The 25713-nt window shown below is 41.2% G+C and overlaps 1 protein-coding gene across 32 annotated transcripts in view; it reads left to right on the top strand.

Moving 5' to 3' along the window:
• The window catches only part of PTPRD (protein tyrosine phosphatase receptor type D), a 2697868-nt gene that overhangs the window by 1286610 nt on the left and 1385545 nt on the right, over window positions 1-25713 (top strand). The window lies entirely within an intron of this gene.

The following is a 25713-nucleotide window of genomic DNA, read 5'->3' as shown; positions in this document are numbered from 1 at the left end:
AGGAAGTGTCAGAACTCTGTGATAATTGGGGTCCTATTGCTTTACCTAGGCATGCTTACAAAAGGGGAGAGCAAAGTATGGGGCAGATTATAGACCTGGCTGTACTGCTTAGCTGCAGCGTAGTCTACAGAGAGATCCAGAGCCAAGATAAGCCATCTGAAAATGGTTCCTTTATCATGTAATACAGTTCACATACACTGTATTCCGTTCAAGTTTTAAAGAAAATTAGGGGCAAAGCTCTTTTGGCTCTACTTCTCCTGGGGATCAAAGGAGTGCTAAAGCCCACTGTCAGCTAACACCACTGAGCCAGTCCAGACTCTGGAGTGATTCTGACTCTTATGTTGCAATGGTGCAAGCATAATTTCACTGTGGAGGGGGGGTGGCGACTGAAAAAAGTTTCTTGTGCTATATGCAGAACTATATTTTAGGAATGTGCCGCAGCTAAATGCTTTTACCAATTCTTATTGTCAATACCTCCTTACCTCCTTTTTATGGAAAATATCTTTGTATGTATCTGCACTTTCTCTTAAAAGAGTTACACACAACTGGTATATATAAAACCTTTTAATATATCTCGTGAAATATATTGAGCACTTGTAACCCCTTAGACTAGTCTGTACTTTCACTTAAAATGGAAATTTAAACATTGCATTTTTTATATTTAAGATAAATGTGCAGGCAAGGACAGAGTACAAGGAATAGATATCCTACAAATACTGTACCTGTTGGTTCAGTGATCAGTAGCATAAGTTGTTAGTTATTATTTTTGTACTGCACGTATGGGATCAATGGAGATCACAAACTGCAAGAAGAAGGAAACTTCTTCATTTTTTTTTTACCTAAGCCGTAGCCAGCCCCCATCAACTTTAATTCTAAACATGCAATTGTGGGTAGAAGAATGCATATTAAGATGAATTGCTGATATCTTACTTGTTCTAAGCCCTGGTGTTGAGACATTATCACAGTAAGTACACTTACGCAAAGGATACCTTTTATAGCAGTTTGTGAATACAGGAGTGCAGTACTGTAGAATTTACTATATTTGGCTCCTGTAAATAAAGACATTGAATTATACAAATTTATGTTGAAGGTTTTTTCCTTGTTTTCAGTCCTTGTCTGAAGTTACAATGAAATGTTTTCAATGCATTGCAATGTTTATACTTTTCTGAGCTTGTAATGGCAACTCCCAGTGCACAGGAAAAGAAAAGGTAAAGGTCACTGAGTTGCTTGGTATCCTGGGATGTATTAAAAAGCTACTGCATTTTGAAAGTTCAGATATCCTTTATGTTTTTTGAATACTTTTTTCTGAATCTTAAAAATATAGCTCTTAATCACTTTACTAATTATAAAATCAACTCAACAATTTAGCCTAAGAAGGTAAGTTGTAAAGTAAATATGTAGTGAGAGAAGTTGAGTGGCTGTCAATGCTGAAATGCTGATCTCTTTCTTTGAATACCTGTTGCTTGTTCTTTGGCTTCAATAAGTTATATATATATATATATATATATATATATATATATATATATATATATATATATATATAGACCTAGAATGTTTAGCAGCAAATCACTATCTTTCACAGCAATTCTATTTGTGATCTATTGCTGGCTGCTCCTTGCATCCATGCTCAAAGTAAATTATGTGATGTCACTTATGACGTCACATCCCTTTGAATGTAAACACAGTGTGGAAGCATTGGGGGGCATTTACTAAAGCATGCACACCGAATATGGTGCAGCTGTCAAAGCTTAAAGTGGTTGTAAAGCCTAAACATTTTTTACCATGTATTAAGGTAAAAAATGTTTAGATGTCAGCATCCCCCCTCACCTCCCCCTTTTACTTACCTGAGCTCTCATTCGATCCAGTGCTGTGCACATATGCAGCTCTTCTTTCCCCTCACTTCCAGGTCTCGCAGGCTTTGCTGGGGGATCTGGAGCCATTGGCTCCCAGTATTGTCAATCAAAGCCAGTGACAAGGGAGGGGGGGCAGGGCCGAGTCCCCCTGTTTGTGTCAATGGACCAGCTGCAGGGCTCAAGTGTGATCATGCATGAGTGCCCCCATGGGAAGCAAATTCCCAAGGAGCACTGGCGGGGGCCCCAAATAGAAGAGGTTTATGGCTGTTCTGTGAAATTCCATTGCACAGAGAAGGTAAGTATAGACATGTTCTTTCTTTCTTTATTTATTTATTTTAATTTCACCTTTGCAATCACTAATTTAACAAGCTAAAGTTCGAAGCTGATTAATTACATTGCCCAGCTGCACCAGATTCTGAGACAGGCTTCCATTTTAAAAGGGTATTCATGACTCAAGTAGTTAAAGAGGCTCTGTCATTAGGAACGTTTTAGTTTTGCCATTGCTGGTCCTTTTTGAAAATGCTAATTACCTGGCTTCCACCTTTGAGTCAAAGGTTTAGAACATACTGTAAATAGTTGTCAGAACATTGTGTATCTCTATATTTGTCCTGGATCAGTGGCCCATAAAACATTAAAGCCAAAGCATCAGCATAACAGCCAGGGAACTGACATTTTTAAAGGAGATGTCCTCAATGGCCTCCATGACTGTTTAATTATAGAGCCGCGTGGAATCATTTTGTAGATCAACTCTACTGACTTCTACTGTGAAGAAGATCTCTAAGCACAACTATTTGAAAGCAATGCTAAGTAAAATGAGCGCATACATACCAACACAAAAATATAATTACATTTGCTGTACCTTTCTGTATTTATTAACCACCAATTGTCTACTAAAACTAATGACAAAGAAATATTTAGTAAGAAAAACAACTTGCAAGGACCCCTTTTTATTCTTTATTGGCCCATAGTATTGCCTTAGGCAGTTTTAAAAATATTAAAAAGAAAAGTTGTATCTCCCATAGTTAATTCAAGGCAGAATATTCAACATGTTTAAGAACTCTGACTTAGGCATACAGAAGTGACAAGTAAGCTGCTCAGTGTAACTTACATGTTTGTATTAAAATCTCCTTGCAAATTTAGATTAAACTTATGGTCTGCTGCCCTTCACTACATTTACCCAACAGTTCAAACATTTCATTTTAATTTGGTTTCACTCTGTAACCAGGTATTTGCCACCAAACAATATTTCATAAGAACTCTAACTAGTCAGTTTTAAATCATTAAATGCGCTATAGAAGCCCTGTGTAATAGAAAAAAATATCACATTTCAAAAAGCCTTAGTTTATTTTTCATCATGGTACAAATAGTGCAACTGCACACAAATTAGAAAATAAAAACTTACTGCATAATTCTATTCTATTCTATTCTATTCTACAATATATGATACAGTGTGAATCCACAAAAATAAGTAAGCTTACACGGACTCCTATGCTAGTGTTTGGTGTAAGGAACACAAGCAATATTTCTTTCAAAACAGTATTTTTTTTGTGAACGTGAAGTTCTGTCACTCCCCTTTCAACCTCTCAAAATTTTTCTGCAGCCCTTTCCATGAAAGACTGTAACTGATAGCAGACAATTAAATAGTTGTTTCTCTGACTTTTGATTGTTATAAAGACAACCCAGGACAGCTAAAGCACCACTCCAGGCTTTTCACATTGAAACTGGAAGTGGTTCTTGCTTGGAGCTGACATTTTGGACATTTTGGACTATTATAATTATTGGAAAGCATGAATAACCTGACCTCCTGTACTTGCTTGCAAAGAGCCTTACTCGTACTGCACACTACTCACCTTTTCATAAAGGGATATTACAAACACCTTTTTTTTCTACCAACTAATGAAATATGAAATATGTCACAAAGGTATGTTCCATAGTGGTTATGAGATTTGTGTGGATATTGACATACAAGGGTTGATCTACTAAAGGCAAGTGATGCAAGAAAAGTTGCACTTTGCATGGGAACTTACCCCAGAGCTTAGTGAATGTAACAAGAAAAGAATAGAATAGAAAAACGAACAATATTTTTGCTTAAACATGAAAAGACTATGGCAGTCAAAAGAGCTTCGCCTCATTCACTAAGCTCTGGGGCAAATTTTGTTGCAATAACCTGCAAAGAAAAACAAACAGTATTTTAGCTTGAACATGAATTGGTGAGGGCAGTCAGAAGAGCTTCACTTCATTCACTAAGCTCTAGGGCAATGTTGTTATGCTGCAAAGTGCAATTTCCCTTGCAAAGTGAAAAGCCTATTTGACTTTAGTAAATCAACTCTAGGTGAAGCAAACCAACCTTAGCCAGGAGGGAGGAGACTTCTCTTAAAACTCCAGATTTTTCTTCTAGATACATTCCAGGACAGTATAAAGCACCCTTTCCTAACACCAGGATGAAGCCTTTAGCAAGAGTAGAAAAATCACTTTAAAACAAGATATCATTCACCTTTGCAGCCATATGCATTACACAGAAATTCATCTTTCAAATTCTCAACAGAGGCAAAGATGTCTCAGCTATTTTTAATGGCGAGCAGATTCTTGGCAGTTGTCCAACCTTCTTATGTAAACACAGGCCTCTTTCACACAGGCTTTCCGATCAGGTCCGCCTATCAGTTTTTCAGGTGGACCTGATCGGACACTCCATTTAGCCCTATTGAATGGTGGATGTCATCGGTGACATGTCTGCTGACACTCGCTGCTATCTGATCTTGTCTGTGAAATTCAGAGGGATGGTGACCCTATTTCCCATCCGTCTGGCAGGTCAGATGGGATCAGATGATAATAGACAGGCAGTCTGTTTTCATCCGATCCCCCATAGAGGAGAGCGGGGCTCTGACAAGTCCATCTCTGCACAGTGAGCGGAGATGGACCTGTCATACGCTTGCTCAGCAGGGATCAATGGAGCGATCTCCCGCTAAGCAAAGTGGAGTCCGCCAGGCAGACCACTCGTGTGAAAAAATGTTTGTTAGAAATCAACTGAAACCCAACTTCAGTACATGCGTCTAGAGCAGTGTTTCTCAACTCTAGTCCTCAAGGCTCCCCAACAGGTCATGTTTTCAGACATTTCCATTATTTTGCACAGGTGATTTGATCAGTTTCACTGCCGTAGTAATTACCACAGCCGTTTCTTCTGAGGGAAATCCTGAAAACATGACTTGTTGGGGCACCTTGAGGACTGGAGTTGAGAAACACTGCACTAGAGAGGCCAGTTAGGGCCAGTTTTAAAGATATTTTACTGCTTGTTAAAAAAAGCAAATATTTTCATGTACATACCCTAAAGACAAGTGCACTTTAACAACTTGTCACCTGCTCACAAAAGATATACTGCGAGCGAGCAGCACAGCCAGGCAACATACCTGTACAACACAGTCTACTTCCTGATTTGGCGGCGTGCATGCACATGCCCCACTCTGACCTGTGCTGTGATTGGACACAGCATGAGTTTGTCTGCAAGGTGCAGCCAATAATTATGGCTGTACATCAGCTGAACTGCTGTGGCGACAAACACACAGAGATTGATCTGGCTGTTTCTCCTCCCTGAAATCAATTCTGAGTTCAGGGAGAACAAAGCAGCCAGATCTGTTGGTAAAAGCAGCACACATTACACTTGTGTGGCACACAGTTAACTCAACTGCACCTTGATGTTAACCCCTTCCCAGCCAGTGTTATTAGTACAGTATTATCACTGATCACTGTATTAGTGTCATTAGCAACGTCAGTGTCAGTTAGTCAGTTAGTGACCCTCCCAGCCAGTGTCTGTTAGCATCATATTGCCCACACTATTACAGTCCCACTATAAGTCACTGATCATCGCCAATAACAGTATAGCGTCTATAGCTGTTTAAATTACAGTATATACCGTAGTTTAAAGATTCTATAATTTTTACACAAACCAATTATTATACACTTATTTGGATTTTTTTTTTTTACCAAAGTCCTGTAGCAGAAAACAATTTGGCATAAATTTATGAAGAAATTTGATTTTATTGGATATGTTTTATAACAGAAAATAGAATATATCATTTTATTTTCAAAATTTCCTGGAATTTTTTTGTTTATATAATAAAAAAGTTAAAAACCCAACAGTGATCAAATCCCACCAAAAGAAAGCTTTATTTGTGTAAAAACATATGTAAAAGTGTAATTTGTACAGTACACAGTACTTTTGCAAAGTACAATGTTGTAGGACCTTGCAGTTTCCAGTTAAAGTAGCACAGAGCTGAATAGAAAAGAATGTCCTAGTCATAAAAGGGGTAAAACCTTCCGGTGGTCAACTGGTTAAAGTGTACGATGTACACCATAAATAAGTGTGAGCTGTATCACTAGAAGAGCAAAAAATATTTGCAGTTCATCAAGCAGTAGACACATTGGCAGTATACCGTATATACTCGAGTATAAGCTGAGTTTTTCAGCACATTTTTTTGTGCTGAAAGTGCCCCCCTCACCTTATACTCGAGTCAAGCACTTTTCTGGTGCAAAGAATGACATTTTCTGAACCGACTTTGGTGCCCCGTATCTCGGGACCACTTGGTGCTAGGAACCCCAAATTTGGTGTGTAAAGCTGGGGTTCCTATCACCAAGTGGCCCCGAGATATGGCCCCAAAGTCGGTTCAGAAAATGTCATTCTCTGCTGCAGAAAAGTGCTTGACATTTTCCGAACCGAATTTGGGGCTCCGTATCTTATGGCCATTTGGTGCTAGGAACCCCAACTTTGGATATGTTGTAGTGCTGGTTCCACTGGGTTTGCAAACCAAATTTGGGGTTCCTAGCAGCAAGTGGCCCTGGGATATGGGGCCCCAAAATTGGTCAACTGTGTCCATCTGCAGCAATGTCATTTCAGGACCCTTTGGGTCCAGAGACCCCAAATTTTGGCTGCAGCAGGGGGTCATCTAGGAACCCTTAACTACCGAGTTTGAAGTTTAGGGGACCTATGGCTGCAAATGGGCATAGTGAGGCATGCAAATAGGCAGAGTGGGGCTGCAAATGGGCATTGTTGACCCTAGGCTTATACTCGAGTCAATAAGTTTTCCCAGTTTTTTGTGGTAAAGTTAGGTGCCTCGGCTCATATTCGGGTCGACTTATACTCGAGTATATACGGTAAGTGGAATTATTTCCTCTGAATTGCGTTTTATCAAGCAAAGCTTACTTATCAACAATTAGAAAGTTAGTTTGGGGGTTGGGATTATACCTTTATAAGTTTTGGCAGATGGTCTGTTCACTATTGTGTTCAATGCTCAAATTAGTATCAAGAGTAGTGCAAATTTTTTTCACAAAATTGGGAGCCAAACATATAAAGCATTTTGGATTTTTTTCTAACTGATGGTTTTATAGAATATTTATTTATTATACATTGGGTTTACTCATCATATTATTTTTAATTGCATATTATTTAACCACTTCGATACAGGGCACTTATACACCTTCCTGCCCAGACCAATTTTCAGCTTTCAGTGCTGTCGCAGTTTGAATGACAATTGCGCGGTCATCCATCACTGTACCAAATCTAACTTTTTATCATTTTGTTCCCACAAATAGAGCTTTCTTTTGGTGGTAATTGATCACCTCTGCGGTTTTAATTTTTTGCTAAACAAATAAACAAAGACCGAAAATTTATGAAAAAACAAAACTTTTGCTTTTATTTCTGTTATAAAATTTTGTAAATAAGTAAGTTTTCTCTTTCACTGATGGGCACCGATAAGGCGGCACTGACAGGCACTGATAAGGCGGCACCGATGAGGTGGCACCAATGAGCGGGCACTGATGGTCACTGACGATGGGCACTGATATGCGGCACTGATGGGTGGCACTGATATGCAGCACTGATGGGCATTGATAGGTGACACTGATGGACACTCATGGGTGGCACTGATGGGCACTGATAGGTGACACTGATGGCCACTGAAAGGCTGCAAAGATGGGTTCTTATGGGTGGCACTGATAGGTGGCACTACTGGGCACTGATGGGCACTGATAGGTGGCACTGCTGGGCACTGATGTGCACTGATAGGCGGCATTGCTGGGCACTTATGGACACTGATAGGCGGCACTGATGGGCATTGATACGTGGCACTGATGGGCACTGATATGCGGCACTGATATGAGGCACTGATAGACATCTCTGGTGGCACTGGCAGTGGTAGGCATTGTGAGTGGGTACTGATTGGCAGCTACCTAGGCATTGATTGGCAGCTGCCTGGGCACAGATTAGTATTTCCTTGAGGGTCTAGGGGGGCATACCTGGTGGTCCAGTGTGGATGCCCATCCTGGTGGTCCTGGGCGGCATGATGGTGGTCCTGGGTGGGATCCGAGGAGGGGCTGTGCTGATAAACAATCAGCACAGACCTCCCCTGTCAGGAGAGCAGCCGATCGGCTCTCCTCTACTCGCGTCTGTCAGACGCGAGTGAGGAAAAGCCGTTCACCTATTTACATCATGATCAGCCGTGATTTGACACGGCTGATCACGTGGTAAAGAGTCTCTGTCAGAGACTCTTTACCTAGATCGGAATTGCGGTGTGTCGACTGACACAGCGCAACAACGATCGCAGCGATGCGCACCCCCAGGGGCATGCAGCGGCTTAATATCCTGAGGACGTCATATGACGCCCAGTCAGAGTATTGAAACCACTTTGCTGCCGTCATTCTACTATATGGCGGGTGGCAAGTGGTTGAATAAACATAACGAAAATCTATACCATAAATGCTATACCAAATAGCAATGAATCAATAAATTATTTTTTTTTAAATCAATATTTTTTATTAAATATTTCACAGAACATAAGTGAAAAAACATGTAGAAAAATCGCTACTCAGACATGCACTTCTTCAGCTTATTACACAGTCTTGAGGATTATTCTATAACAAAGTCTGTATATAATTAGGGATGAGCTTCGAGTTCGAGTCGAATTCATGTTCGACTCGAACATTGGCTGTTCGCAAGTTCACCGAACAGCGAACAATTTGGGGTGTTCGCGGCAAATTCGAATGCCGCGGAACACCCTTTAAAAGTCTATGGGAGAAATCAAAAGTGCTAATTTTAAAGGCTAATATGCAAGTTATTGTCATAAAAAGTGTTTGGGGACCTGGGTCCTGCCCCAGGGGACATGGATCAATGCAAAAAAAAGTTTTAAAAACGGCCGTTTTTTCAGGAGCAGTGATTTTAATAATGCTTAAAGTCAATCAATAAAAGTGTAATATCCCTTTAAATTTCGTACCTGGGAGGTGTCTATAGTGTGCCTGTAAAGGGGCGCATGTTTCCTGTGTTTAGAACAGTCTGACAGCAAAATGACATTTTGAAGGAAAAAACTCATTTAAAACTACTCGCGGCTATTGCATTGCCGACAATACACATAGAAGTTCATTGATAAAAACGGCATGGGAATTCCCCAAAGGGGAACCCCGAACCAAAATTAAAAAAAAAAAATGACGTGAGAGTCCCCCTAAATTCCATACCAGGCCCTTCAGGTCTGGTATGGATATTAAGGGGAACCCCGGCCAAAATTTTAAAAAAAAAATGACGTGGGGTTCCCCCTAAATTCCATACCAGACCCTTCAGGTCTGGTATGGATTTTAAGGGGAACCCCGTGCCAAAAAAAAAAAAACGGCTTGGGGTCCCCCCAAAAATCCATACCAGACCCTTATCCGAGCACACAACCTGGCAGGCCGCAGGAAAAGAGGGGGGGACGAGAGTGCGGCCCCCCTCCTGAACCGTACCAGGCCACATGCCCTCAACATTGGGAGGGTGCTTTGGGGTAGCCCCCCAAAACACCTTGTCCCCATGTTGATGAGGACAAGGGCCTCATCCCCACAACCCTGGCCGGTGGTTGTGGGGGTCTGTGGGCGGAGGGCTTATCAGAATCTGGAAGCCCCCTTTAACAAGGTGACCCCCAAATCCCGGCCCCCCCCCTGTGTGAAATGGTAAGGGGGTACATAAGTACCCCTACCATTTCACGAAAAAAGTGTCAAAAATGTTAAAAATGACAAGAGATAGTTTTTGACAATTCCTTTATTTAAATGCTTCTTCTTTCTTCTATCTTCCTTCATCTTCTGGTTCTTCTGGTTCTTCTGGCTCTTCTGGTTCTTCCTCCGGCGTTCTCGTCCAGCATCTCCTCCGCGGCGTCTTCTATCTTCTTCTCCTCGGGCCGCTCCGCACCCATGGCATGGGGGGGAGGCTCCCGCTCTTCTCTTCTCCTTTTCTTCTCTTCTTCTTTTCTTCTTTTCTTCTCCGGGCCGCTCCGCAATCCATGCTGGCATGGAGGGAGGCTCCCGCTGTGTGACGGCGCTCCTCGTCTGACAGTTCTTAAATAACGGGGGGGGCGGGGCCACCCGGTGACCCCGCCCCCCTCTGATGCACGGTGACTTGATGGGACTTCCCTGTGACGTCACGGGGAATGCCACAGGGAAGTCCCGTCAAGTCACCGTGCGTCAGAGGGGGGCGGGGTCACCGGGTGGCCCCGCCCCCCGTTATTTAAGAACTGTCAGACGAGGAGCGCCGTCACCCAGCGGGAGCCTCCCTCCATGCCAGCATGGATTGCGGAGCGGCCCGGAGAAGAAAATGAAGAAGAGAAGAAGAGAAGAAAAGAAGAAGAGAAGAGCGGGAGCCTCCCCCCCATGCCATGGGTGCGGAGCGGCCCGAGGAGAAGAAGACAGAAGATGCCGCGGAGGAGATGCTGGACGAGAACGCCGGAGGAAGAACCAGAAGAGCCAGAAGAACCAGAAGAACCAGAAGATGAAGGAAGATAGAAGAAAGAAGAAGCATTTAAATAAAGGAATTGTCAAAAACTGTCTCTTGTCATTTTTAACATTTTTGACACTTTCTTCGTGAAATGGTAGGGGTACTTATGTACCCCCTTACCATTTCACTCAGGGGGGGGGGCCGGGATCTGGGGGTCACCTTGTTAAAGGGGGCTTCCAGATTCCGATAAGCCCCCTGCCCGCAGACCCCCACAACCACCGGCCAGGGTTGTGGGGATGAGGCCCTTGTCCTCATCAACATGGGGACAAGGTGTTTTGGGGGGCTACCCCAAAGCACCCTCCCAATGTTAAAGGGCATGTGGCCTGGTACGGTTCAGGAGGGAGGGGGGGCCGCACTCTCGTCCCCCCCTCTTTTCCTGCGGCCTGCCAGGTTGCATGCTCGGATAAGGGTCTGGTATGGATTTTTGGGGGGACCCCACGCCGTTTTTTTTTTTTTTTTGGCGCGGGGTTCCCCTTAAAATCCATACCAGACCTGAAGGGTCTGGTATGGAATTTAGGGGGAACCCCACGTCATTTTTTTTTTAAAATTTTGGCCGGGGTTCCCCTTAATATCCATACCAGACCTGAAGGGCCTGGTATGGAATTTAGGAGGACTCCCACGTCATTTTTTTTTTCAATTTTGGTTCGGGGTTCCCCTTTGGGGAATTCCCATGCCGTTTTTATCAATGAACTTCTATGTGTATTGTCGGCAATGCAATAGCCGCGAGTAGTTTTAAATGAGTTTTTTCCTTCAAAATGTCATTTTGCTGTCAGACTGTTCTAAACACAGGAAACATGCGCCCCTTTACAGGCATACTATAGACACCCCCCAGGTACGAAATTTAAAGGGATATTACACTTTTATTGTTTGACTTTAAGCATTATTAAAATCACTGCTCCTGAAAAAACGGCCGTTTTTAAAACTTTTTTTTGCATTGATCCATGTCCCCTGGGGCAGGACCCAGGTCCCCAAACACTTTTTATGACAATAACTTTCATATAAGCCTTTAAAATTAGCACTTTTGATTATTCATGTTCGTGTCCCATAGACTTTAACGGTGTTCGCATGTTCGAACGAACTTTTTTCCTGTTCGCATGTTCTGGTGCGAACCGAACAGGGGGGTGTTCGGCTCATCCCTATATATAATAGACATGTAAACCAAGGTTAAAAATGTGATATATAAAGTATACCTTGTTAGATCAAGAGTGAGGAACACCACTCCCCTGCTGGGAACACACTGCGCTCAGAAGGAGAGTGGCGACCCCCAGCCCTCTTTTGGGGGTTGTTGTATTGTTTTCATTGTTAGATAACATCTAATGTTAGACTAAGTATTATATGAAAAAGACATTGGTGTTCGAAAAAGAAAAAAGTAAGAACTATAAAATATAAAAGTATAAAATAATATAAAATAACATTAGGAAAAAAAGAAGAAAAACACAGTCAGATAGTTACTTCCCTTTGGTAGTACAGTATGGTTTATAAGTGATACATTTAGGTCTTATGTTTCATTGTGTACCATTTTTCCCATATTTTTTGGGCTTTATTGTAATTGTTTTGGGTTAATGCATATAACATCTCGTATGCTGCGTGAGTGTTAGTCGTATTTATTACTTCATGTAGAGACGGCGTTTGTTAATCTCTCCAATGTCGCATTATCATTAATCGTGCACTCAGAAGAATGTGCACGGCTATGGTCCTGAATTCTGATTAAATTAACTCTATGTCTAAAGATAAAATTGCATTGACATGGGTACTTTAATATTCAATACTTGTGAAATTACTCCATATACTCCTTTCCAAAAGGGGATTATAGTAGGGCAAGACCAGAGTATATGGTACAATGTTCCCACAGCACCACAGTTCCTCCAGCAGGTATTATAACTTTGTGGTGAGAATTTAGCTATTCTATGGGGTGTCAGATACCATCTGAAGAGGATTTTCTGCGATAATTCCCATAAGTTTATACTTTTTGTCGCAGCGTACATGATGTGAAGTGCCTTTCACCATTGTTCCAGGGAGTAAGAGGTATCTAAGTCCTTCTCCCAGGCAATCATATGAGTTGTTTTTAAGGGTATATCCTTATTGTTCAGTATATTATAGAACAACGATATACCTTTAATCTTGGTGGTAGGGTTTGTGTAGTATTGGAGTACTCTCCATGGCATCTCATTATTTGTTTTCAAGTTGGTGCATTGTAGATGTGTAATTCTATGGTATGTGTAATATTCTGAGTTAGCTAGGTTGTATTCTATTTGTAAGGACCTGAAGGTTTTTGGAGTTGAACCTATCAGCATATCTTCAATTATTTCTATCCCCTTTTCCACCCAGCTTGAGTTGTTTAAGTCAGGTATGATGTGTGTCAAGCTATAGGTAGGCATTGATAGCGTGGAGGTAATAGTTCTGAGATGGAGTGTTTAACAAAGCTCTCCAGGCATAAAGTGATGCTGTGATGGTGGGAGAAAGTGATGCGTATCTAGGGGTGTATTGTTGGCTAGTAAGAAGAAAGTGATAAAGATTGCCACCTTTAAGTTGTATATTTTCCAATTCTTTCCATCTGGTATCGGGGCTTTGGGGGAACCATGTTTTAATTTGTGCCAATATCTGTTGATCATAGATTGGGCTTTAATAAAGAAGATGTTAGGCACTGGGATAGGGATGGTCTTAAATAGGTATATAAATTGTGGTAGCAGTACCATTTTAAAGGCTGCCGGTCTCACGGACCAGGATAATTCTGTTTTTGCTAAATCTTGGAGTTTGGGGTGTAGTTTATCTAAGAATATGGAGTAATTTGCTTTGAACAATTCCTCTGTCTTAGGTGTTGAGGTGATGCCTAAGTAATTTATACCGGTGGTGTTCCACGTGTATGGGTATAATTGTTCCATTTTGCGCCTAGTTTTAGGAGGTATATTGATGCCAAGGATGTATGACTTAGTGTCGTTTACTTTGTAGTAGGATATACCATTGAACATTTTGAGTGTTTGATGTATCGAGGCTAATGAGGTCTCTACGTCTGTGATCATGAGTATAACATTGTCAGCAAATATACTGATGGTGTGTGTTGAGTTGTTAAACCTATGTCCTGTAATTTGAGGGTGGTTGCGTATGTAACTCGTCAGAGGTTCCATGAGAAGGTTGAAAATTAACGGTGAAAGTGGGCACCCCTGGCAAGTTCCATTTGTAATATTAAATGGAGTGGAAAGTGCCCCCGAGGTGTAAACCTGGGCAGAGGGCTTGGAATATAATGCCATAATTGCAGAAAATATGGTGCTTTGGAATCCAAACTTCTTCATTACCCTGGCAAGATATCCCCAATGCATCCATTAGAACGCCTTCTCTGCATCCAAAGCTAGGAGCAGAGAAGGCGTTCCCTTCAGATTTGCGTGGTCAATTATATTAATTAGGCGCCTAGTGGCGTCAGTGGTTTGACGTCCTTTTGTAAATCCGGATTGATCCATATGTATTTGCTGTGGAAGTAAGTTTATCAGCCTTCGTGCGATCAGTTTGGCATAGAGTTTCAGGTCGTCATTAATTAATGATATTGGCCTGAAATTCTGTGGAATAGATGGTTCCTTCCCTGGTTTGGGTAGGGTGATTACAAGTGCTTTCAACATTTCTGATGGGAAGGAGGAAGAGGCAGCTGCAGCATTGAAAATATTGGTTAGGTGGGGTGTGAGGATGTACTTGAATGTTTTGTAGTATTCTCCTATGTATCCATCATAACCTGGGGACTTGTTTAGTGGTAGCGTATCTATAGCATGAGACACTTCCTGGTTTGTGAAGGGAGAATTAAGGTGCTGTAGTTGCGTTGGGGTTAATTGGGGAAGAGACACTTTCTTCAGAAAGCCCTGTAAAGCCTTGGGGGTCGGTTGAATGGTATTTGGATCATTTGCCAAGTTGTACAGAGATCCATAATAATGGCTAAATGTGTCTGCAATTTTTTTGTGGGTGTTGATGTTTATCTTTAGTGATTGGGATTTTTCTTTTGTGAGTGCAGAGTTCCCTCAAGTGGTCAGAGCTGGTATAAATTGTATTGTTAAGTGCTAGTGCAGACCAGAGAACCACATTTGGAAGTGCAGGCATCTTTCCAGCCAGGCTGTGCTGGTGAAGTCTCTTTGGAGGTGTTGACCTGGGAGAAACAGTAGTGGCTTCATCTGAGAACTGTAAAGTAATCTGTAAGTTCTGTGTTGGAAAAATATAACAAGAAGAAAAATAAAACTGTCTATGAACATAAAAACTTGAACTTTGAATAACATGTTTAAACTTGTCAAGTGAACATTGTGATCCAAGTATGGGTATTGCATACCCGTATGCAGCATTTTGCTGCTCAAGTAGTATCAGGGGGGTGAGTTTGTGAGCTGAGAGAGGCTACTCTCCCCATAGAACAGAAGATAATACTTATTAGTTTTCCTGTATTCAGTGCCTTTTAGCATTTTTAGCTGTTACCTTTTGCCATCCAGGATCTGCATGGGGAATGCTCCCAGGGGAGTCAGGCCTGCTGACAGGCTCTGGAAGTATCTGCCATTCTTTGAGCAGGGACAGACCTTTTTCCAGGGAGTCTATGGTGAAGGTATAACCCTCTTTGGTAATCGTGATTTTTGTAGGGAAGCCCCATCTGTAGTTGATCCTATGATTCCTGAGGGCTTTGGTAATTGTAGTGAGGCTTCTTCTTTTTTGGAGAGTGTATTGTGATAGATCTGCAAAAAATTGCAGATTTTGATGCTGTGGAGGGATATTATCCTTAGTGTGCATTGCAGACATTTTTGATTTTTTACATGGTGAAAATGTAACCGTAGTATTACATCCCTAGGGATCTGATCGGGGAGGTATGAAGGTTTAGGCAGGCAATGGATCCTGTCTATGATCACATCTAGTTCTGTGAGGTCAGGAAGGGTTTCTTTAAACAGAGTAGTGGTGTACTCATGCAGGTCTCCTTGCTGTACAGACTCTGGGATCCCTCTGATTTTTAGATTGTTCCTTTTACTTCTGTCCTCCATGTCAGCCATTTTAGATTTGAGCCCTTCTATTACCTCCTCTTTTTCATCATGGGCATCTACCAAATTGTTTACAGTATCTGCAAACTCCCCCATCTTGTTTTCTATGTGCCCCACTCTGGATTCTACAGTCTGTATCTCCTTATTGAACTTTTGCATGCAGGACATCATGTCAGTTTGGATTGAGCTCCTTAGGGACAGTAACATGTCCTTTAGCACTGTGTCCATAACTGGCTGATTATTTGTTAGGAACACCTCTATTCTGTCAGGCAGCTCTCTAGTGTCCCCCCCAGAGCCAGTGCTGGGGCTAGCTGTGGGGCTGCCTCCAGAGCCATCCATCTGGAATTTGGCTTTAGCTGGGCTAGCAGATTGAGGGGTATTAGGGTAGGATTGCTGGCTGTCTGGGAACCCACTATTTTTGCTGACAGATGCAGAGTTAGCTGGGGTGGAGTGTGAGTTGTGGGCTGGGGTGGATGAACGGCCGGTGCCATCTTGCCTACCTCCATGTGTCTGCCATGAAACAAAATCTGTCAGTTTCTGGGGCTTCCTGAGGTCTTTTCTTTTCCTGGCCATGGTCATCGATGCTGTGGTGTGCAGATCGCTTCATTTTGGGGTGAAAACCCCCTCTGGAAAGTTGCTATTAGCCGCTGTTTATAGAAAGGAAGAAAATGTGAAGGGGCGAGTGGCGCTACCTATATGTCAAATAGTGCTCTACCAAATCACTCTATAGTGGCTAAGTATTAAAAGACACAGTGTTATCGTGGAATAAATTATAACAAAACAGTTTCCATAAAGGTGATAGTGTAATAGTTATCACACCTCACCTACCCCAGTAGGTGTGTACTAAAACCCTCTAGGTGTGGACACCAATCCTACACAGGAGAAGTTATCACCAAAAATGTAATGACTTACAAATTAGTGTATAAAACATCCTAACATGAATATCATGACAGTATAGTGATCCTCTGCTTAAAACAGTGCGTATAGTGTCCAAACCCAAAATACAGGATGTGAGTGGACCCAAAAACCAAATCCAAATAAGAATGCAAAGAATCGCACCAAAAAACAAAAAAGTTATAAAAAATTGCACCAAAGTCTCACCAAAATGTAATTATCGCACCATATACAAAAACATATAAGTGTATACATATAGTGTCTCAATCATAAAAGCAAGGTGTATATAAACCCAAGATGCAAAAAAAAAAAAAAAAACAAATGCAAAAAATCGCAGCAAAAAACAGACAAAATGCAAAAATTGCACCAAAATTAAAAATTACACCAAGATGCAGTTTATCACACCGTATACAAAGAAAACATAGGTGCATTCATCCCAATGAAGGTGACTGTTCGTGTTTAGAGGAATTGTAGCAGGTGACTTTAGTGATCACAGAATCTTGACAGGTGACTTGTGTGCTCCCCCTTAAGGGTCCCCACTCACCAGATCCTACTACCCCTAAAGGGGTAATGTGTTCCTTGAGCAGCTTTGGGATATCCGGGTTGTCATAGATGTAATTTTCATAATCCTCATAAAAAAGAGAAATTGGCTCCCACAGTGCAGTATTACCAAAACTTCAGTTTATTAAAACATTATTTTAAAAAATGTATAAAAGCAAACAGACAAAAAATGCAGTTCATGCAGCGTAATGCCTAGCCCCATAGGGGCTGCACTTGCCGGTATAAAGTATAGGCAACCAAGCTGTAGGTTGACAGCTTGCACTCTGGTTGCGTTCCACCCACTCGCTCAGCTTCCTGGAAGTCACGTGATGTGCGTAGTGACGCCGTACGCGTTTCGTCATAGACGTCTTCAGCGGCGATGTTAGCCGCTGTTTGTCTGTGAGGATAGGAGCTCAGCTCTCACACATCCATCTCGCTCTGCAGCCACCCCCCCCCCCCCAATAAGTTATTTTTTAAGCAGGTAAAAGAACCTAACAAATGAAGTTTATTGTTTGAAACATGCAAAACCCCTTTTAATACATTGCAATTTTTTTATGCTATATGCCTTACATTTTCAGTTTGTTCACTTTATTTTCTATATTTAACTGGTATTTTGCTATTTCTTAAATAATGTATTCAACTAAATTCTGTTTACAAAAAAGGGTTCAAATGTTCCATGACTAATATGAAAATAAGTTATCCATGTCAGAAAAGCAGCTGTCTACAGCAAAACACACCTGCCGCTAGTTTGTTGTCATCCTAAGCGCCCAACACTGGATGAAAAATGTGTCCTATGGCATTTCAAAAGCCAACATATTTGCAAGACAGAGTGTATAGAAATTGCAGTGGTATTTAATTTTTAGCTTTTAGAGACTATACTGAGAACTATGTTTACAGAAAAAGTCTCAAGGGCTCACAAATAATCAAAAGGCAAAAAACATTTGTGAAGATTGACATATTTATCAAGTCCAATGTTTTTTTTAAGTGCATAGCTAAGTGGCCTGTAGGAAGTAGCACAGCAATAATGAAGAACTTCCATGCCTTTTAGTAAATCTTCACCTGTTGAGTAAAATGTTAAACATTTTTAAATGTAAACAAATGGACATGAAGCGCAGCACACAAGTGAGATACATAAATGGGAGCTATTTTTTATCTGCCAAAGGATCTAAAATTCTGAATGTTTAGCTTTGTATTCCCAAAACCTCTGATACATCACACAGCCTATACTACAGCAGTAGCTTGGTCTTAAACTGATATTAAACCTTTAGTTTTTTAAGCACTTTCAGCAGCTGATTTAATCACCTACTAAATATGGAACTTCTTCATCATTTATTCCTTGCCTATGTTCCAAATTAAGCTGGTGCCATAATTACTGCTCCAAATTTTCTGTTCCAGACCTTTTTATTTGCAGCATCCTATGGAGTCAACTTTTCATGCAGGGATTAGAGTTGTGTATTCCTCTACTGTGTGCATCAATAGGATCACACAACCACATAACCTAAGATATCAAAACACTCCACTGCTCCAAATCCTTCTCCCATTCTTTTCTCTTTTCAAACTAACAGACTAGCTGGGGACTGCTTTATCCACTATTAGCTCCTTCCTGTGTGGAAGTGAAGTTCCGGAAAGCAGCACAGGAAGAGCAGGAACTTGTAGAATTGAAAGTTGTACATTTCAAATACTGGAGTAGGATTTTAACAAATAGCTTACTGGGGAATGCTTATTTTATTGAGCTCAAGGTGTTAAAATGCTGAGAGTTTCATACTACTTCAAACACACCCCCAGCCTGGGGACTCAATGATGATGCATCATCTTATGAGTAAATAACTCAGATTCTTCTGAGCTGTCATTTGCATTTAAAGAGGACCTATGGAAGTTTTGTCCAGAAAAGGCAAATTGAGGGCAAATAACTAGTCACCAGTATTGCCTATAGGCTCCATGCAGCTGATCTTTTCCCCATTACTGGCTTACAATGCCTTTTTCTGCACTGTTGTGCACAGATAAATCCATTTGGCAAGAGGAGCAGAGTTGCCCCTGATAACTGATAATATGATAACTGGTGGGGTAAAGAACAAATAGCAGGAGAGGGGGCGTAGCTACCGCGCTGCTGCATGGACGCTTGAATCCTCTGCACTGCTCCAGCGATGGGAATTCACATGAACTGAGGTATCTCTGACTGATCCTACACCCACTGTCACCTGTCTGAAGGATCAACCTTCCGCCCAAGATGACTCGCAAGAGAAAAGAAGCATCTCAGCCAAAGAAACTGCAGTATTTCTTCCCACTGGTGTCCTGCGATGCAAGCCAAAGTGGCGCTGGTGCTGAAGACAGATCTCAAGCTTCACCCGGTGACTCTCTCTCAGCCACACTGAGCCCGAGCTCGCAAGGTGGATCTACTTGACACTCTCCTGGTGCCTCCACACCGCTCTCCCCAGTCCAACAAAATCCAAACCAAGCATGGATGCAGACAACCAGCAGGTGAGCACATGTCAGGATTCTATGGAGGACACGAGGGAGCTTGTAGATCCCATTAATGCTTTCCCCACTACCAACCAGCCCATTTCAGACACCACTTTAAAGGACATGCTTGTCTCCTTCCGCAGTTTCCTGCATGCAGACATGATGAAATGCATGAGCAACTTTTAAGCTGAAGTGGGAGAGCTGATCATATAGGAAAGAAAATGGTCAAGTTTGCCTCCTCCCATAATTCACTGGTGGATGCCCATAATGATCAGTCTAAAGACCTAATTTGGCTTAAGGTTAAGGTGGCTGACTCCAAGGACAGGTCAAGAAGGAACAACATAAAGATCCGTGGGGTCCCAGGGGCCATACAACCTGCACAACTACAGCAGTATGCCCGGGATCTCAAGAAAGCATTCCTACCTTCAATACCTGAATCAGCTTTGGCTGTTGATCGAATCCATAGACTACCCAAGCCATCCCATCTGCCAGACAACATCCCTAGGGACGTTCTGATGTGGGTGCATTTTTATAATGCAAAGGAACAGCTCATGACCTCTTTTCGTAAAAATTTGCAACCTCCTGAAAAATTCTCAAACATTCAGCTATATGCGGAGCTTTCACAATACATGATGCAAAAACGCAAGTCACTACTGCCTGTGACAAAGGCATTATGCAACCACAGTAATGTTTACCGCTGGGGATACCCAACAAAACTAACAATCACTCATGATGGAAACAACCTCAGTGATCACAAATTTGGAAGAAGGTCTAGCATTGCTCCGTTCTTTGGACATTATACCTGAACAAGCCCCTGAAAACTCATCTCCCCTTGCCAGGTTGAACACCCAGGGTGATTGGCAAATGGTGTCACGTAAGAAGAAAAACAAAAAGCAAAACACTTAAATACCCCATGCACAAAATAAATAACATCCTACCTGATTTCTGAAGCAATATGGAGCACATGGTGCACAAACTTTCCCCTCCTGAGTAATGGGCAGTTATTCTGCCTCCAGATTCACGTTCGAATCTACCTTTTTATTGAACTGTTTATTTTCATGTTGCTTGACTTTGTTATCTTTTTTCATCCTGTTTTTTTCCCTTTCTCACCGGTCTGACCTTCATGAGATGAACTTTACCGCCACTAGGACTTGTCTATATAGTCTTACCTACACTCTCCACCTTCTGGAATTGACCTCACAAGGAATCATTGAAGCTTCAATAAGGTACTATCAGCATTTCTACCTACCCTCCACCTATGGTACTTAAAATAGTATCCTTTAACGTACACGGCTTAAACCACCCAGCTAAGAGAGCCTCAGTTTGGAGGGACACTCTTAAGCTCCATACTGATGTTCTGTTTATACAAGAGAACCATTTTTCAGCCTGTAATACTCCCTACTTTCATCATAAAAAGTTTCTTCATATCTTTTTGGCCTTTGCACCTATGAAACAAAAGGGCGTACTCATTGATATTGGGGACTCTGTGGCCTTCACTCTACAGGAGACCCAGGTTGATCCGAAAGGAAGATACCTAATCCTGATAGGGGAGCTTAACAACAAGCCCTACACTATTGTGAACCTCTATACACCTAATTCCCACCAAACCTGCTTTCTAAAGAAACTGTTTCATAGAATTGCTGCAATCCAAAAAGGTTTTTTAGTAATGTATGGAGACTACAACCTCACGGCAGGTTACAGAATAGAAACCACCTCTAAATCCAAAGTCCTCTACCCATGCTACAACCTTTGCTCTACACTTGGGATGTTTATGATGTCTGGAGATGCCAACATTCAAATGAACAAGACTACACCTTCCACTCATCCAGACATAACTCATACTCAATAATCAACTTGATATTGGTTGACAAAATGCTGTTACAGGTAGTGTCCTCTTCCACCATGACATTTCATGGTCTGACCACGTACCTGTCTCCATAACAGTGGTGGAGGGGCACACTCCAAGCCCTGCATATTCTGGCACAGCATATTCCTCTCCATCTTGAACATTACAGGGATCTTGACATCCCCTAACCTAAGTTTGGCAATACTGAACATAGGCATTGAAAACGTCCCCCCTGACTTTTGCGTTGTGACTACACACATTCTTCTGGTCGCTAGATCATTGATAGCGAAACACTGGAAATCTGATAAGGCACCCAATGCTTCTGAAGTATTCAAGACTACTCGTTCCCACTATGTTTATGAATCCTTACTAGCTAGCAGATGTGGTACCAGTAAAAAGTTTGATACGCAAATATGGAAAGAATGGTTTAAAGTAAATTGAGCCCAGCCCTGACGATGCCTTAGGGTTGTGCAAAATAAAAACAATTGTCTTTAATAAACTATTTTTTGTGGAAAAATATATTTATGCTTTGCTTTATGTACTGTTAAGTTCTTATTTCTCTGAAGCAAACATTTTTGATAGAAAAAGAAGAAACATATCCACCATGATATTGAAGTGAATGTCATCTCTTGTAATTTGTATTAGATGTAATGGTACACAGGAAGATAGTGTATTTAGAAGACCGAAATGATGACACCCTTTTGATGTCTTGTGTCATGCAATTTTTTCAGACAGTCTTTCTTCTAGAATGGTACTATTAGACATCAGACAACCAAACAAGAGAAAGGAGAGATGGTTTCATGTTTTCTAAACTATTGTGAGTATTTATACTCATCTCAAAATCCCCTGGAACCCCTCCTTCCTATAGTAAAATTATTATAATTTAAATTGTAAAAATCTGTGCTCCCTCCTGCTGCCCTGGCCTATAAGTGTTAATATGGTAAGTAACTACAACCTTGGTGTTAAAACATACTGTTGATGAGTAGTTGAGGGAATGAGAAGGAAGCAAAAATAGAATATCTATCATAAATCTGACAAATTGCTCTTCCAGTGAATATTTCTGTAGCTCTGTCTGTCAACAACTTCTAAGAGCAGTGCCAACAGCCTCTTAGGCCAGGTTCCCACTAGTGCGATTTCAGATGTGACTTGAGTTGAGCACAGAATTGCAGGACAAAGGAAATCACAGTGTTTTCAATAGTGTACATTCACATTATTGCGGCTTAGCACAGAGTAATTTTGTAAAAGGTTCCTATACTACCTTGGTGCAATTCCAGTGCAATTTTGGCCCCATAAAATATGCAAACCTTATCAATGTTGCATTCAAGTTGCATCCAAGTAGCACTACATAATGGCACTGAAAGTCAGATCAAAATCATATTGCAGCAGTGTAAATCCAGTCTAAGGCTCCATTCACACTGGGTGCACAAGTGTGAATGGAGCTTTAAATTGGTGTTAAAGGCTCAAGGTTTTTTACCTTCATGCATTCTTTGCATGAAGGCTAAAAACCTTCTGTCCATGTGCAGCAGCCCCCTCAGCCCCACAATACTTACATGAGCTCCCTCTCGATCCAGCAATATGCAAAAGACATGAGCACCTCTTGGGTCTCTTATTCCTCAATGGTTGAGACAGCAGCAGCAGCCAGTTAGCCAATGTGGAGAGAGTGGAGGGCGGTGCCGGGCCACAGCGCTGTGTGTTTTATAGACACAGAGCGGGGCTCAGAAGTGACCATGCACCAATGCTTGAAGCCCAACTCAAGCCAAAGGTTTTTTATTGATTGGAACGTAGAGGAATGAAAACTTTTGTCAAAGTTTATATATATATATAAATATATTATATATATATATATATATATATATATATATATATACATTTCTGTCTGTATTCATTTTGGTAGTTTTGGGGCAGGAAATAATAGGAAATCTTTCCAGCCAGGACACAAAACATATTTTTTTGAAGAAGGGTTGGAACTTCCAACAATGGGTTTATTGCCATGCATGCCTGTCGTGTTGTGTTCTGTGTTGTGTGGATGTCAAGGAGAACTCCCTCTACTCTATTTAAATTAAAATGGTTGGAAATGGATTTTAAAGGCAAAGTTTATTAGTGCCTGTGTAAATGGTCTTTTTCTTGTGCCATAATTGCTTCTCCTCCCTTTACAAGTCTGTTGAAATGCATAAGCACCTTCAAGCATGTCAATCGCAGGTCAGAAGGAAGTCATAGATTTAATGCACCTTTCAGTATATTCTGAACGATCTCACGTTTCAATCTGATGTCAAAATCAAGCTGCATTTGGTTATCAATAGAAGTCCAAAGCCCATTAACACAAGCCCTTATGCTGCTTCTTTCACTAATGCTTCTGATTATCTGCACTTATGTATGGCCAAGTGGATGAAGTGCAGTCAATACTAGTCACAAGCACTTTTTCTTTCAATTATTCACCAGGAGAATAGTTCATGTGTTAAATGACAGTCCGCTGTTACTGGATACCTTCATAGACTACATTTTTTTATCACAAAGAATTTTTATTGGCGCTATAAGAAATATAAGAAAGTATCATAAACATCATATAAAATATATACAAAAAATATATAGCATAGCTCTATAATTTTTCATTTCAATAAAAAAAGGAAAAGAACAAGCAAATCAATCCCATCAGGGATGTTTCGTTAAGGCTGCTTTCACACTGGGGGTGTTGTCGGCGGTAAAGCGCCGCTATTTTTATTTTGTTTTTATTTTGTTTTTGCAGAGGTTTTCGGATGCTAGTGGGGCATTTTTAACCCCTGCTAGTGGCTGCAAAAGGGTTAAAATGACCCACGAAGCGCCGCTGCAGCAGCGCTTTGCTGGCGGTTCAGCGGCGCTTCAATGGGCAGGGGCGTTTTAGGAGAGGTGTATACACCGCTCCTTCACCGCTCCAAAGATGCTGCTTGCAGGAGTTTTTTTTTTTATGTCCTGCCAGCGCATCGCCTCAGTGTGAAAGCACTCAGGCTTTCACACTGAGACTGCAGGGGAGCCGTTTTTCAGATGCTTTACAGGCGCTATTTTTAGCCCAAAAGCACCTGAAAAATGCCTCAGTGTGAAAGGGGTCTTAGAGATCTAACTATGTCCTTCAACACTGAGGGAGTAAAGAATAAGAAAGGCACACTGTAATGGCACTGGTGTGAGTCAATCTCTACCAAGGGGGAGATACATCTGGTAATTTAGTGAAGAAAAGGCACATTGTAAAGGTCAATGTAAGATGTACTCCACTAATTTGGGTTGTTTTAATAGCCGCTTGTTGCCAAATGAGTTTTAAAGCTTTACAGTTCCAAAAAGTGTAAAGAAACGTACCCCTATCTGAATGTGTGGTTCAATAACCGTTTATTTTACAGCTATAGAGTGTGTGCTTTTATGCATATTGAAGAGCAAATTCAGCCAGTCAATTTCACAGTGAATCATCAAGGAGGTGTTACTGGGAGATGTAGACCATTAATATAGCTATGTAGGATCAAGATAATGCCTTTATCTCTTGGAGAAGGAAGCCATATATTCTCAAAATCAGTGTATGGTTTCTCTAGTTTAAGGGCATACTGAGATCTATAGAAATGTCAGATTTGCAGATATTTATAAAATTTTACCTGAGAGAAACCATATTGTTGTTAAAGATGAGAGAATGATCAAAAATGAGCCTCCCTGGACAAAAATGGACAATAATTCAAGGGAAACCAGATCCTGTGCCAATCTGGCTGAAAAGTTTGATCTAGAGAGAATTGCTGCTGGGCATGTAGAACAAGATGGGACTGGCTAAAGGGATGGAGCTTTTGTTTCTACCTGATAGTTTGCCTGTAAAATCTGGAATTGACAACAGAGCACAAATTATACATATGAACTTTTTTTTCTATTAGTGTAGGCACAAAGTTTAATTTTACCTAACAATAGTTATATGATAATTGGTGTAATTTCTAGAGGTATGTTTAAAAAAATAAAAACTAACCTGTTAATGACTTATATAAACAAAATTGTTAAAATTTCTTCTTATACTGATCAGACTCCAAACAACTGACAACTGGTTGGTTGTCAGCCATACTATACCTTGCACAACAAAAGAACATCAGTTGCACTTTATTGACTTAGTCTTGTTAGGAAGAGGCAGTGATATTTTGCTTTAACTGCAGGCATGTGTCCATCTAGTTCACAAAAACTGTCTATACTCATTATCCTTGTAATTTCAGCATGATCAATCAAACATTTATTATATCATTTTTTACATTGTTCAGCTGATGAAGACATTAAAACGCAACCTCAACAACTTTTTAGGGGTCCTCTTCCAGGACTGGTGGCTTTGCTGTTAACTAAAATAAGTATTAGAATGTGTCC

The sequence above is a fragment of the Aquarana catesbeiana genome, linkage group LG01, assembly GCF_042186555.1.
Source record: "Aquarana catesbeiana isolate 2022-GZ linkage group LG01, ASM4218655v1, whole genome shotgun sequence".
NCBI classification, from domain to species: domain Eukaryota; kingdom Metazoa; phylum Chordata; class Amphibia; order Anura; family Ranidae; genus Aquarana; species Aquarana catesbeiana.
Note: the sequence above shows the minus strand (reverse complement) of the source record. Positions and strands in the feature narration are given on the sequence as shown.